Source organism: Equus asinus, chromosome 10 (genome assembly GCF_041296235.1).
Source record: "Equus asinus isolate D_3611 breed Donkey chromosome 10, EquAss-T2T_v2, whole genome shotgun sequence".
Lineage (NCBI taxonomy): Eukaryota > Metazoa > Chordata > Mammalia > Perissodactyla > Equidae > Equus > Equus asinus.
This window is the reverse complement of record NC_091799.1, coordinates 45,599,189-45,615,318: the sequence shown is the minus strand read 5'-3', so window position 1 is coordinate 45,615,318 and position 16,130 is coordinate 45,599,189. Positions and strand designations below refer to the sequence as shown.

The following is a 16,130-nucleotide window of genomic DNA, read 5'->3' as shown; positions in this document are numbered from 1 at the left end:
CAGGATAGGTTAGTAAACAATTATAACATAAAGGCTAAAGGGAAAGAAAGCATTAAAAATAACCATAACCACTTCAATTTGAACAAACTCACAATGCAAAAAGGGATAATTTGTGATAACAAAAACACAGAAAGGGAAGAGGTAAAGGATGAAACCTGCATCGCTAAATAAAGATAAGATGTTATCAACAGAAAAAGGACTATCTCATCTATAAGATCTTTTATACAAACCTCAGGGTAACCACAAAACAAAAATTCAGAGTAGAGTCACAAAACATTAAAAAAAGAGGAAACTGAGAAACACGTCAAAGAAAACCACCAAACTGAAATGGCAGACAAACATAAAGAGAAAGAAATAATGGAAATATAGAGCAACTAGAAAACAAAAGAGAAATTGGTAGTATTAAATCCTCATATATTAATAATCACCTTAAATGTAAATGGACTGAGTTCACCAATCAAAGGACACAGAGTGGCTGGATGGATTAAAAAATAAGACTCAACAAGACCCCAAATGGGATGCCTCCAGGAGACCCATCTCAGCTCTAAAGACAATATAGGCTCAGAGTGAAGGGATGGAACATGACACTCCAAGCAAATGGCAATAGAAAGTGGATGTAGCCATACTTATATGAGACAAAATAGACTTCAAGCCGAAAAAGACAATAAGAGACAAAGATGAACATTATATAATGATAAAGGGGACAATCCATCAAGAAGATATAACATTTATTAATATATATGCACCTAACATAGGAGCACCAAAGTATATAAAGCAACTATTAACAGACCTAAAGGGAGAAATTGACAGCAACATAATCATAGTAGGGGACCTCAACACCCCACTCACGTTAATGGGTAGATCATCCAGACAGAAAATCAACAAGGAAACAGTGGTGTTAAATGAAACACTACACCAGATGGACTTAATAGATATATATTGAACATTCCATCCAAAAGTAGCAGAATACACATTCCTTTCAAGTGCAAATGGAATATTCTCACAGATAGACAATATGTTGGGAAACAAGGGAAGCTTCAATAAATTTTAGACTGAAATCATATCAAGCATCTTTTCCGACCAAATAGTATGAAACTAGAAATCAACTACAAGAAGAAAGCTAGAAAACTCATAAATATGTGGAGACTAAACACTATGCTACTGAACAACTATTGGATCAATGGAGAAATTAAAAAACACCTAGGGACAAATGGAAATGAAAAGGCAACATACCAAAATATATGAGATACAGCAAAAGCAATACTAAGAGGAAATATATAGCAATACAGGCCTATCTCAAGAAACAAGAAAAAGCTCAAATAAACAACCTGACACTCACCTAAAAGAACCAGAAAAAGAAGAACAAATGAAGCCCAAGGTCAGGAGAAGGAAGGCAATAAAAATCAGAAGGAAAATAAACGAAAGAGAGACTAAAAAGACAGTAGAAAAGATCACTAAAAGTAAGAGCTGGTTCTTTCATAAAAATAAACAAAATTGACAAACCCTTAGCTAGACTCACTAAAAAAGAGAGAGAGAAGGCTCAACTAAAAAAGATCAAAATGAAAGAGGAGAAATTACAATGGATACCACAGAAATACAAAGGATTATAATAGAATGCTATGAAAAGCTATATGCCTGCAAATTGGATAACTTAGAAGAAATGGAGAAATTCTTAGAATCATACAACCTCCCAAAAATTGAATCAAGAAGAAATAGAGAAACTCAATAGACGAGTCACTAGTAAAGAGACTGAAAGAGTAATCAAAAACCTCTCAAAACAAAAAAGTCCAGGACCAGATAGCTTCCCTGGTGAATTCTACCAAACATTCAAAGAAGATTCAGTACTTCTCCTCAAACTCTTCCAAAAAATTGAAGAGGAAGAGACGCTCCCTAACTCATTTTACATGGCCAACATTACCCTGATACCAAAACCAGACCAAGACAACACAAAAAAGGAAAAATACAGGCCAATATCACTGATGAACATAGACGCAAAAATCCTCAACAAAATATAGCAAATTTAATACAATGATATATTAAAAGGATCATACACCACAATCAGGTGGGATTTATTCCAGAGATGTAAGGATGGTTCAATTCACAAATCAATGTGATATACCACATTAACAAAATGAAGAATAAAAATCACATTATCATCTCAATAGATGCAGAGAAAGTGTGTGACAAGATTTAGCATTCATTTATGACAAAAACTCTCAATAAATGGGTATAGAAGGAAAGTACCTTAGCATAAAAGGCCATATACAAAAATCCCACAGCTAACATCATACTCAATGGTGAAAAACTGAAAACTATTCCTCTAAGAACATGAACAAGACAAGGATGCCCTCTCTCGCCACTCTCACTAACACAGTATTGGAAGTCCAGCCAGAGCAATCAGGCAAGAAAAAAAATAAAAGTTATTCAAATTAGAAAGGAAGAAGTGAAACTGTCACTATTTGAAGACGACATCACTTTATATATAGAAAACCCTAAAGAATCCACTAACAAACTATTAGAAATAATTAACAAATACAGTAAAGTTGCAGCATACAAAATCAACATAGAAAAAAGCAAGACGTTTCTATACCCTAACAATAAACTAGCAGAAAGAGAAATCAAGAATACTATCTCATTTACAATTGCAACAAAAAGAATAAAATACCTAGGAATAAATTTAACCAAAGAGGTTAAAGATTTATACTTTGAAACTATAAGACATTGTTGAAGGAAATCAAAGATGACACAAAGAAATGGAAAGATACTCTGTGCTCATGGACTGGAACAATTAACATACTTAAAACGTCCATATTGCCTAAAGCAATCTACACATTCAATGTAATCCCTACCAGAATCCCAACAGCATTTTTCATGGAAATAGAACAAAGAATCCTAAAATTTATATGGAACAACAAAAGACCCCAAATAGACAAAGCAATCCTGAGAAAAAAGAAGAAAACTGGAAGTATCACAGTCCCTGATTTCAAAACATACTACAAGGCTACAGTAATCAAAACAGCATGGTCCTGGCAGAAAAAGAGACACACAGATCAAATGGAATGGAGGGGCTGGCCCAGTGGCATAGTGGTTAAGTTCGCACACTCCACTTCAGTGGCCTTGGGTTCACAGGTTCGGATCCCTACAGACTGCTCATCAAGCTATAATGTGGTGCTGTCCCACATACACAAAATAGAGGAAGACTGGCACAAATGTTCAGATGTTAGCTCAGGGCCAATCTTCTTCTCAAAAAAAAAGGAGGGGGCGGCCTGGTGGCACAGCAGTTAAGTGCACATGTTCCACTTCGATGACCTGGGGTTTGCCAGTTCAGATCCTGGGTGCGGACATGGCACTGCTTGGCCCACCATGCTGTGGTAGGCATCCACATATAAAGTAGGGGAAGATGGGCATGGATGTTAGCTCAGGGCCAGCCTTCCTCAGCAAAGAAGAGGAGGATTGGCAGCAGTTAGCTCAGGACTAATCTTCCTCAAAAAAAAAAAAAAAAGGCAGAAGCTATGAACAGACATTTTTGCAAAGAAGATACACAGATGGCCAACAGGCACGTAAAAGGATGTTCAGCATTACTAATTATTAGGGAAATGCAAATCAAAACCACAATGAGATATCACCTGATACCCATCAGAATGGCTATTATTAAAAAGACAAGAAATAACAAGTGTTGGAGAGAATCTGGAGAAAAGGGAACACTCATACATAGCAGGTGGGATGGAAATTTTCCAGAATGCAACCACTATGGAAAACAGTATTGAGATTCCCTGAAAAATTAAAAATAGAACTACCATGTGATCCAGCTATTCCAGTTCCAGGTCCAAAGAACACAAAAACACTAATTCAAAAAGATATGTATACCCCTATGTTCATTGCAGCATTATTCACAATAGCAAGACTTGGAAACAACCACAGTGCCCATCAACGGGTGAATGGATAAAGAAAACGTGGTGTATACATATGCAATGGAATACTACTCAGCCATAAAAAATATGAAATCTTGCCATTTGCAACAACATGGACAGACTTTAAGGGGATGGGGGAGGGCAAAAGGGGTAAAGGGCACATGTGTATGGTGACGGATGGTAACTAGACTTTTGGTGGGGAACACAATGCAGTCTATACAGAAGTGGAAATATAATGATGTACACCTGAAATGTATATGTCATAAACCAATGTTACCTCAATAAAAAAAGATGTACAATAATTTAACAACAATATTTTCCAAAACAAAAAGAAAGCACTAATAAGACACACAAAGAATTAAGAAGCAAAAAGTTGATCAAGTAGTAAACAAAGCTGTGTTTCTACACTGTGAGAATACAGACCCTTTGAAGGGACTGAAATTTCATACAACCCAAAAGAACACCCAGGGCCAGATTCCCAACCCTGGCTTATTCATTCACCATTATTAACACCACAGATACACTACCAAATCATCCCTTTTTAAAATGGAATAGACTTTATTCCATCAAATTATGGACCTATTAGCTTTCCAAGCATTCCATTTAAAAAGTACACCAGGGAAAAGCAATCTAATTCTAGAATAGCCAGGAACATTCTAGAGGGAAAATAGAATAATAATAGAAGGCTAATTCTACCAGACATGAAATAAATGGTATTATAAAGATAGAGTAATTAAAACAATTACTTATAAGGCAAGACTAGATAAAAAGATAAATGCAATGAAATAAAGAGCCCAGAAAAAGAAATATGTAAATTTAATATATAAAACAATCATCATTTCAAATGGATGGGAAAATGATGGATTATTAAATAAATAGTACTGGGTCAATCAATTATTTATTTTTAATAAATTACAGGTTATTTATTAAAAAAATAAAACTGGATCCCTAGAAACTATCATAGATCAGAGAAAGCTAGGGAGACATGACAACTAAATATAATATGGTATCCTGGAAGAATCCTAGAATAGAAAAAGGACATTAGAGAAAAACTAGTGAAATCTAAAGTACAGAGTTTAGTTAATAGTAATGTACCACTGTTAGTTATTTAGTTAGGACAAATGTACCTAGTAATGTAAGATGTTAATAACAGGGAAAATTGGGGCCAGCCCGGTGGCCTAGTGGTTAAGTTTGGCATGCTCCACTTCAGCAGCCTGGGTTCGGTTCCCGAGCATGGACATATACTCACTCATCTGTTAGTGGCCATGCTGTGGTGGCAGCTCACATACAAAAAGAGGAAGATTGGCAGCAGATGTTAGCTCAGGGCAAACCTTCCTCAGCAAAGACAAAAAAACAGGGAGAAGTGGATGAAGGATAAATGAGAACTCTCTGTACTATCTTTGTAACTTTTCTGTAAAAATAAAACTATTTTAAAATAAAAATTTTATTAATAAAGAAAAAAATTGGGTCTCTCTCACTGGTTATACCAGTATTAATTTCCTGTAGATTAAGGAATTAGTAGTTAAAAAATGTAAAAGTACTAGAAAAACATAGGGGGAAAAATTAAATATATAGATTATAAACACACAGCACAAAGTATTAATTTTCTTGGGATGCTCTATGGCATGGTAGTTAGGAATACAGGTGCTGGATCTAGACCACCTGAGTTCATATCCCAATTCTGCCAATAATTAGTTGGATAACTTTAGGCAAATTACTTTCCCTCTCTCTGCTTCACTCTCCTCATCTTTGAAAAGAGTGTGAAAACAGTTCTCACCTCATTGGACTATCGTGAGGATTAAATGAGCTAATCCAGGTAGAGAGAGTATAGCAACACCTGGCACATAGTAAACACTCAATAAATGCTAGCAATTATTATGATTCCTTATTGTAGAAGTGTTCTTATAATTCAGTAAGAAAAAGACCAACAACCTCAGAGAAAAAAATGAGCAAATGCCATAAACAGGCAGTTCACAGAAAAAATATATATAAACATTTAAAATAAGTTCAAATTCTCTAATTATTAAAGACAGATGAATAAAACATCAGATACCATTTTTACTCATTCAATTGACCAAGATATAAAATTTTGATAAATAACAATATAGGAGAGAGTGTGGAGAAACAGGCACTCTCATATACTGCCAGTGGGAATATAAATTGGAAAAAAATGCTGAAGCACAACTTGACAATATCTGGTTATTTTTCAAATGTCATATACTATGACCCAGCAATTCTACTACTCAGTACATATGTCCAAGGAGGTATGTATAGGGATGCTCACTGCGCATCACTTATATTAGTGTAAAAACTAGAAAATAACCTAAAATGTTCAACAAGAGAATGGCTAAATATACTATTTATGAAAATGAATGTGGGGCCAGCCCGGTGGCACGGCGGTTATCCACTTTGGCGACCCGGGGTTCACTGGTTCAGATCCCGGTGCGGACATGGCACCACTTGGCACACCATGCTGTGGTAGGCGTCCCACATATAAAGTAGAGGGAGATGGGCATGGATGTTAGCTCAGGGCCAGTCTTCCTCAGCAAAAAAGAGGAGGATTGGCAGCAGATGTTAGCTCAGAACTAATCTTCCTCAAAAAAAAATGTGTTATATGTATCGTGGCACATACTGTTGAGTAAACAAAGAAAGATACAGAATAATATTAGTATGATAGCATTTACAGTAAGAAAAAACCACAAAATGCAGTCATGCACCACCTAATGACGTTTCGGTCAACAATGGACCACACATACAATGGGGGTCCCATAAGAGTAATAGGACAGAGGCTAGGTGTCTAGTAGGCTATACCATCTAGGTTTGTGTAAGTACATTCTATGGTGTTTATACAATGACAACATCGCCTAATGATGCATCTCTCAGAATGTATCCTCATCACGAAGAGATGCACGACTCTACTACAATACAAATAAAAGGCCTGGCAGACCCAGGGTGATAACAGTGGTTACCTGCGTGAAGGCTGCCGGGTGGGGGACAGATATTGGAGGAGATGTCAAGAGAACTTTAAGCATCTGCAATGTTCTTTATACAGAGAATGTTTTTATGTGCTACTTGTGTAATTAAAAATTAATTTCTAAAAATGATATACACAAACATAGAATAAAGGAAATTTCACAAGTACCATGCAGCCATTAAAAAAAAATAATGAAAACCTATACATGCTAGGGACTATTATGAAACAATCTTCAAAGCAGAGCATTAAATTTAAAAGGAGGAGGGGGCAAGGTCCAGTAACTGTGTGGATGATATAATTCCAAAGGTTATATACAAGTACAGATAATTCCTGCAAACGTATTTCTAATACTCTCCTCTGTGGAAGGAAACAGGGCTGCGTGGGTAGGAAGCTTCTTGTTAATTATGTACTCATGCTTTAAGAAGTTAAGTTTTAACTTCTTACCATACCTACTTGTTTTTCAGTTAAAAACAATTCACTGAATGTGAGTTTCTTGATAAACTGCAAGCCTGGGCATCCCAGGCCAACGTTCTGGGAAAGGAGCAGGCGGGCTCTGGGGAGCGTCACTCTATTAGAGATCACTAACTCTACACCAGGAGGCAGCAAACTTTCTCTGTAAAGAGACAGTAAATATTTTTGATTTTGTGGGCCATACAATCTCTGTCAGAACTACTCAACTCCACCATTGCTGTTCGAAAGCAGCCACAGAGAATACCTAAACAAACAGGTATGACTGTGTTGCAATAAAATTTTATTTAAACAAACAGGCAGTGGGCCAGATTTGGATTGCCAACCTCTGGTCTCTATCTCCTAGCCAAGAAGACTGACTAAGGTTTTAACCAAGCTTTCATGGCCTTTATAACACTCTAGAAAGGAATCAGTTAAGTGCAACACAGACTCCTAGCTATTCACACATCTACAGAATTGTACATCACGTTACTTACTCAAGAGTCAGATTGGTAGGATGATTTCTTAACAGATGGACTAATACTTTCCGGTAGGATAAGGCAAAGATATGCCCCCACCGCGCACCACCTTCCCTTTCTGTTCAACTTGCCCTAATGCCTAGATATTATTTTGAAGGGCTGAATGCCTGCCCTCCTGCCAAGTATTCCTCTTACATGTGGATTACATAATTTTAACATTGCAAATCAAAGAGTACAGCCCTGTATAATCATCACTATAAAGAAGAGATATAATTATTCTAAAATCAAAGTTTACAGTTAGTAAATCCATACGGTACCTCATTTTGTCTTACTAGGTGTATCTCCAAGGGCTATATGGAAGTTAGACTGCTCAAAGTCGGACACGTTTACTGAGACTGTCACATGGACGAGGTGAATGTTCAAACCTTTTCCTGGATAAAGTTATTATAGTCATCCTTCATGGCATAATGTCTTACTGCAATTGCTAAATACTCATCAAGAAGAAGTCAGGTATCCTTAGAAGGCTCAGTGTTCACAGAAGGATGTCAATCCCAGCCCCAGTTAAACTGACAGTCGCTTTTATCCTTAGTCAGCATAGCCACAACTTCAGGATATTTCCAGAGATGACAATCCCTAATTCACTGACACTCAATAACTTGGCTGAGAGGGATGACATTAACTGAGGGACTATCTAAAGAATATGTAGCGTCACCCACTCATTCTTCTTGACGGGTAGTCTTCAGTGGTGGGACACGTGCATCCCAGCGGGTATGTAAGAAGATACACTAGGGTGTGGGAAGCATACGCGAGGACTTCTATTTATATTCATTTTCTATCTAAAAAACAGGACAGAAATTAAGCTTTATTAATATTTAGTATATGGCTTGGCACTGGCACCCTCACTAGTCCCTATGTAACCTACAGTAGGAGGTAATTTTTCCTTGACTGTGACAATGACACATGACAGATGACAGTGGCTCCATCTTGCCCCACTCTCTGTATATTGTTCAGTACTGTGCTTTACCTGAGCCCAGTTCAATGGATTTACAGGTTATAGTATCTGGTTTAACTAAACTAAATCCTCACAAAATAGCCAAGTGGCTTACAAAGATTCTTGCAAAGAAACCACAGATTAAAAGACTATAAATACAAGCACAAGTAAACCACAATAACAGAGCTGACACTTCTACTCTTAGTATGAGCCCATCAGCCAAAAAAAAAGGTTAGAAAAAAGACCTAATCAGGGGCCAGCCCTGTGGCTGAGTGGTTAAGTTCACGCGCTCCGCTGTGGTAGCCCAGGGTTTTGCCAGTTTGGATCCTGGGCACAGACATGGCACCACTCATCAGGCCATGCTGGGGTGACATCCCACATGCCACAACTAGAAGCACCCACAACTAAAAATATACAATTATGTACTGGGGGGCTTTGGGGAGAAAATGGAAAAATAAAATCTTTTAAAAAAAGACCTAATCAGATCTAACAAATTTTCTCAAGACTTGAAATTATCAAGACTATTTGAAACACCGATTTACACACATTGTTAATGACCCTCAAATATAAGTATATAGGACTGTGTTGCCAACATAATTACAGGATTTTTAAAAACCAGAATCTAAACTATGAAAACAAATATGTACAACTTTTTTAGAGAGGTTTAAAGCCAAGAAACCATACCAAAGCAAACTCCAGAGGAATCGAATATTTAAACATTTAGAAGAAAATGAAATCAGAAAAGCACTATAAGAAAACATGGGAATTTAAAAAAATAATCTAAGTAGGAAAGCCTTTCCAAATATGACAATGAAAGACTGATAAATGTGACTAAAGAAATAAAAAAATTCCTGCATAGCAAAAAAAATCTTAAACATTAAGATCAAAAAAGGTTGGGGCTGGTCCCATGGCCGAGTGATTAAGTTCACATGCTCTGCTTCGGTGGCCCAGGGTTTCACCAGTTTGAAATCCTAGGCGCGGACATGGCACTGCTCATCAGGCCATGCTGAGGCAGCGTCCCCCATGCCACAACTAGAAGACCCACAACTAAAAATACACAACTAAGAACTGGGGGGGCTTTGGGAGAAAAAGGAAAAATAAAATCTTAAAAATAAAAATGGTGATACACTGTATTGATGTGGATATGGAGAAATAGGCATTTTCATGCTCTTGCAGGGAGTTGTATAAACAGATAGAACTTTGCTGGGAAGCAATTTGGCGATATCTATCAAAATTACTAATTCACATACCCTTTGATCAGTAACTTTTCTTCTAGGAATTTTCGTACAGATATATTCGCAACATTAAAAAATGACCACTTGGAAGTTACTTAAATGTCCAACAACCTAGGATTGGTTCAATAAATTAAGGTACATGTATACACTGCAATTCCATGCAGTCATTAAAAAAAGTGAAGAGATTCTGAACTGGGTATGAGGTGGTATGATTTCCAAGACGTACCATTAAGTGAAGAAAACAAGATGCAGAACAGCGTTTGTGGTACGCTACCATCTGTGTGAAAAAACTCAGAAGCGAGTAGCAAAAAGAGATGAAATACCTGATTCCTTATATATGTATGGACTAATCTGAAAAAATACATAAAATCTGATGTACACTTTGTCACTGGGTAAACAATCTTATGCCAATAAATTTGAAAAATTAGACAAAATGGACACATTCTTTATGTTCCAAGCTGAACTCCTGATCCTCCCGCTCTACCAGGAGTCTTCTCCATCCCAGCTGAGGGCAGCTCCAGCTCTGGAGTCTCTCAGGTTACTCTCCTCATCCTGTCCTCCAGCAAATCATGTCAGTTATACTTTCAAAAGACTACAGATTAGTCTAAACATATATCTTGACTATGGTGGTGGGTACATGAATCTATATATGTGTTAAAATTCGTAGACCCCTACACACAAAAAAAGTACATTTTCTGCCATTAACTTAAAAATGATTAAAAAAAAACAACACCCAGAATCCAACCACTTCTCACCACCTTGATGGCCACCATCTCTTATCTGAAAATTCTACAATATCCTCCTAACCAGTCTCCCTGGTTCTTTGCTCCCTACATTCTGTCTCCACCCAGCAGCCATGGTGATCCTGTTAAAACCTAAACCAGGGATGCAACGTGTGACGTCAGCAAAATAGCGGAGTGAGCAGTTTTCTCTGTCTCTCCCCCTTCAAACTACAACTAACTGGACATTCATCAGTCAACAAAGGATATCCACACAGTATCGCAGGACACCTGAGAGGCCTGTGCTGCTATACATCACAAGGTGGACAGACTTCCCCCCGGGAGGCGGTGGAGATAGGTGAAAACTCTCCGACCCCCGGACAGCCTAGTACCTGCAAGTGACTTTCTACCAGCGGACATGCTCATAGCTTTGCCACGGCACCAAGGGCGGGCATGTGCGCACATTGGCAGAGTGACAGTGGAAACAGGTGACAACAGCCCTACCTAAGCCCCCCTCAATTGCCCCTTAGCCCAGTGGGAAAATCCACAGTCCCACAGCAGCTGCAGGGAAAGCCTCTACTCAGCATTAGTGGAGAAGCCCTGCCCAACATTCAGAACTGGAGGCCCCGGGGCAGGAAGATCTTGAGCAGCGCAGCAACCCACCAGCCACCTCTGACTCACAAAATCCTGCTGTGGCCGAAAAGGGGCAAGGGAGACCCACTGAGTCCGTGTGAGTGGGCAGTGGGAGGGTGGAGTCCCAGTGAGCCTGCTTTACTGGCCAGAGGAAAAATCCACAGTCCCACAGCAGCCACAGGGAAAGCCTCTACTGGCATCAGCAGAGAGGCTCCTCCCAGCATTCAGAACACTGTGAGGCCCTGGGGCAGAAGGAGCCCCACCTGGTGCAGCAGCCTGCCAGCCACCTCCGACACAAAAATTCCTGCGGTGCACCAGAGGGGACAAGGGAGACCCAGAGAGACTGTGTGACTGGGCAGTGGCAAGTTGGAGCCTCAGCGAGCCTGCTCCGTGGTCCAAGGGGAAAATTCACAGTCCCACAGCAGCAGCAGGGAAAGCCTCTGCACAGCATTAGTGGAGAGGCCCCGCCTGGCAATCACAAGGCTGGAAGACCCTGACACAGAAGTGGCACAGCTGGGTGAGCTAACCAAAGACTTCAGTAGATACCCATAGCTCTGCTGTGGCCCGTAGTGGACAAGTGAGATCTTGCGGGCCCTGATGGTGACAGAGCTGTGAGTCTAGGTGATCCTGCTCCCAGCTGCTGTGAAAACCCATAACACCACTGGAGACCATAAGGAAAGAGCGCATCTAGGTTGTCTGTTATAGTAGGCACCAGCATTGTCCCTACAGCTGACGAGTGACCCCATAGGGTCACTGTGACCATGAGGAGGGGCCCAGGTCCAGTCAGCAACAGCTGACAGAGATCCTGGTCGGTGCAGATTACACAGCTGCTCCCCCCCTCCCCGCACTCCAGTAGAAGCAAGTGGAAGCAGTAACTAAACTCTATATCTATGTGGAGGCACAAATCCACGCCATGAAGCAGTATGAAAAAATACATTAAATCTCCAGAACAGAAGAAAAACGACAAGTACCCAGAAAACAATCCCAAAGACACTGAAATCTATAACCTAAATTACAATGAATTCAAAATAGCATTCATTAAAAAACTCAATGAGTTAAAAGAGAATACAGATAGACAACTCAACGAGTTCAGGAGCTATGCCACAAAAGAGTTTGATACTATAAAGAAGAACCAATCAGAAATATTGGAGATGAAGAACACAATGGAGGAGATTAAGAAAAATCTGGACTCTGAACAGTAGGGTTGATAATATGGAAGACAGAATTAACAATTTGGAGGGTAGGAATATAGAAATGCTGCAGATAGAGGAGGAGAGAGAACTAAGACTAAAAAGAAATGAAGAAACTCTCCAAGAAATATCCAACTCAATTAGGAAATGCAACATAAGGATTATAGGTATCCCAGAGGGAGAAGAGAAGGAGAAGGGAGCTGAAAGCCTGTTCAAAGAAATAATGACTGAGAACTTCCAAACCTGAGTAGAGAGATGGAACTCCATGTGACAAAGGGTACTAGATCTCCAAACTTTATCAATATAAAAAGACCAACCCCAAGGCATATAGTAGTGAAGCTTGCAAAAGTAAATGACAAAGAGAAAATACTAAGGGCAGCGAAAGAGAAGAAAGTAACCAACAAAGGAACCCCCATAAGGCTGTCAGCAGATTTATCAGCAGATACCTTACAGGCTAGAAGAGAGTGGAATGATATATTCAAAACTCTGAAGGACAAAAACTTGCAGCCAAGAATACTCTATCCAACGAAAATATCCTTCAAGTATGATGGAGAAATAAAAACTTTCCCAGATAAACAAAAGTTAAGGGAGTTCATTGCCACAAAACCTCCCCTACAAGAAATGCTCAAGAAGACCCTCATACCTGAAAAATCAAAAAAAGGAAAGGGGTTACAAAACCCAGAGCTAAGGAGATAAGTAGAAAGACAAAATCAGAAAGTTGCAGCTCTCCATCAGAACAGGTTAACAAAGTCTAAGTATAAAATTAAAGATAAAAGGAAGGGAAACAACAAGAATAAATATAATCTTGTCATTTTAACCACAAACTCACAACACAAGAAGGAAGAAAAAAAATCTGACAATAACAACCTAGAAGGGGAAGAGGAAAGGGATGGAACGGCTCAATCTAAGGAAATAAGACACTATCAGAAAATGGACTGTCTCATCTATGAGACGTTTTATACAAACCACATGGTAACCACTAAACAAATAACAAGAATAAAAACACAAATTACAAATGAGAAGAAAGCCAATATAGAAATCTACCTAACTGAATTGGTAGTCCAAAAATCATGGGACGAGAAACAAAGGAAATGTGAGAGAACCGGAAAACAAGCAATAAAATGGCAGCGTTAGGCCCCCACATCTCAATAATCACTCTAAATGTAAATGCATTGAAGTCTCCAATCAAAAGACACAGACTGGCAGGATGGATTAAAGAACAAGACCGGACAATATGCTGCCTCCACAAAACACACCTGAGCCCCAAAGACAAACACAGACTCAGAGTGAAGGGATGGAAGATGAAACTCCAAGCTAATAATGAGCATAAGAAAGCAGGTGTCGCCATACTTATATCAGACAAAGTAGACTTAAAAGCAAAACAGATAAAGAGAGACAAAGAGGGGCAGTTTATAATGATAAAAGGGACACTTAACCAAGAAGACATAACACTTATAAATATATACACACCCAACACACAAGCACCAAAATATGTAAAGCAACTATTAACAAAACTAAAAGGAGGGTGGGCACAAAGGGTGAAGTGGTGCACCCACAACATGACTGACAAACAATAATGTACAACTGAAATTTCACAAGATTGTAAGCTATCATTAACTCAATAAAAAAAACTAAAAGGAGACATCAACAACAATACAATAATAGTAGGGGACCTCAACACCCCACTAACACCAATGGATAGATCATCCAGACAGAAAGTCAACAAGGAAATTATAGAATGAAATGAAAAATTAGACCAGATGGACTTAAGAGATATATATAGAACACTCCATCCAAAAACAGCAGGTTACACATTCTTCTCAAGTGTTCATGGAACATTCTCAAGGATAGACCATATCTTGGGAAACAAAGCAAGCCTCAACAAATTCAAGAGGGTTGAAATAATAGCAAGCATCTTTTCAGATCATAATGCTATGAAAGTAGAAATCAACTACAAGAATAAAGCTGGGAAAGGGGCAAAAATGTGGAGACTAAACATCATGCTACTGAAAAAACAATGGATTATTGAACAAATTAAAGAAGAAATCAAATATTATCTGGAGACAAATGAAAATGAAAACATGCCATACCAACTCATTTGAGATGCAGCAAAAGCAGTCCTAAGAGGGAACGTCATTGCAATACAGGCTCAACTCAATAAACAAGAAAAATCTCAGATAAGAATTAGATATAGATTAGAATATAGATAAGATTAGAATCTCAGATAACAGAATTAGAAAAAGAAGAACAAACAAAGCCCAAAGGCAGTAGAAGGAGGGAAATAATAAAAATTAGAGCAGAAATAAATGAAATTGAAACAAAAAAAAAGACAGTAGAAAGGATCAATGAAACAAAGAGTTGGTTCTTTGAAAAAGTAAACAAAATTGACAAACCCTTAGCCAGACTCACTCAGAAAAAAAGAGAGAAGCCTCAAATACATAAAATTAGAAATGAGAGAGGAGAAGTCACAACAGATACCATAGAAATACAAAAGATCATAAGAGAATACTATGAAAAACTATATGCCAACAAATTGGACAACCTAGAAGAAATGGATAAATTCTTAGACTCTTACAACCTCCCAAAACTGAAGCAGGAAGAAATAGAGAATCTGAATAGACCAATCAGAAGTAAAGAAACTGAAACAGTAATCAAAAACCTCCCCCAAAATAAAATCCAGGACCAGACGGCTTCTCTGGAGAATTCTGCCAAACATTCAAATAAGATCAGATTATTCCAGAAAACTGAGGAAGATGGAGCACTCCCAAACACATTCTATGAAGCCAACATCAACCTGATCCCAAAACCTGACAAGGACAACACAAAGAAGGAAAACTACAGGCCAATATCACTGATGAACGTAGATGCAAAAGTCCTCAACAAAATTTTGGCAAAATGAATACAGCAATATGTTAAAAAGATTATACATCATGATCAAGTGGAATTTATACCAGGGACACAGGAATGGTTCAACATCCACAAGTCAATCAACGTGATATACTACATTAACAAAATGAGAAACAAAAACCACATGATCATCTCAATTGACTCAGAGAAAGCTTTCAAAAAGATCCAACATCCATTTATGATAAAAACTCTCAATAAAATGGGTATAGAAGGAAAGTACCTCAACGTAATAAAGGCCATATATGACAAACCCATAGCCAAGATAATACTCAATGGGCAAAAACTAAAAGCCATCCATCTCAGAACAGGAACAAGACAAGGGTGTCCACTCTCACCACTCTTATTCAACATAGTACTGGAGGTTTTGGCCATAGCAATTCAGCAAGAAAAAGAAATACAAGGAATCCAAATAGGCAATGAAGAAGTGAAACTCTCACTGCTTGCAGACAACATGATCTTATATATAGAAAACCCCAAAGAATCCATAGGAAAACTATTAGAAACAATCAACAGCTACAGAAAAGTTGCAGGGTATAAAATCAACTTACATAAATCAGTAGCATTTCTATACACTAACAATAAACTAACAGAAAAAGAACTCAAGAACTCAATCCCATTCACAATCGCAACAAAAAGAATAAAAT

General features: G+C 38.3%; 1 protein-coding gene across 1 annotated transcript in view; it reads left to right on the top strand.

The window, feature by feature from the left end:
* Positions 1-16,130, top strand: part of LOC106827616 (calicin-like) — a 69,913-nt gene extending 53,783 nt beyond the window's left edge. Inside the window, exon 1 of the mRNA XM_070519158.1 lies at positions 1-16,130. This exon is cut by the window's left edge and continues 53,783 nt beyond it. The gene's annotated coding sequence lies outside the window, so the exon portion shown is untranslated.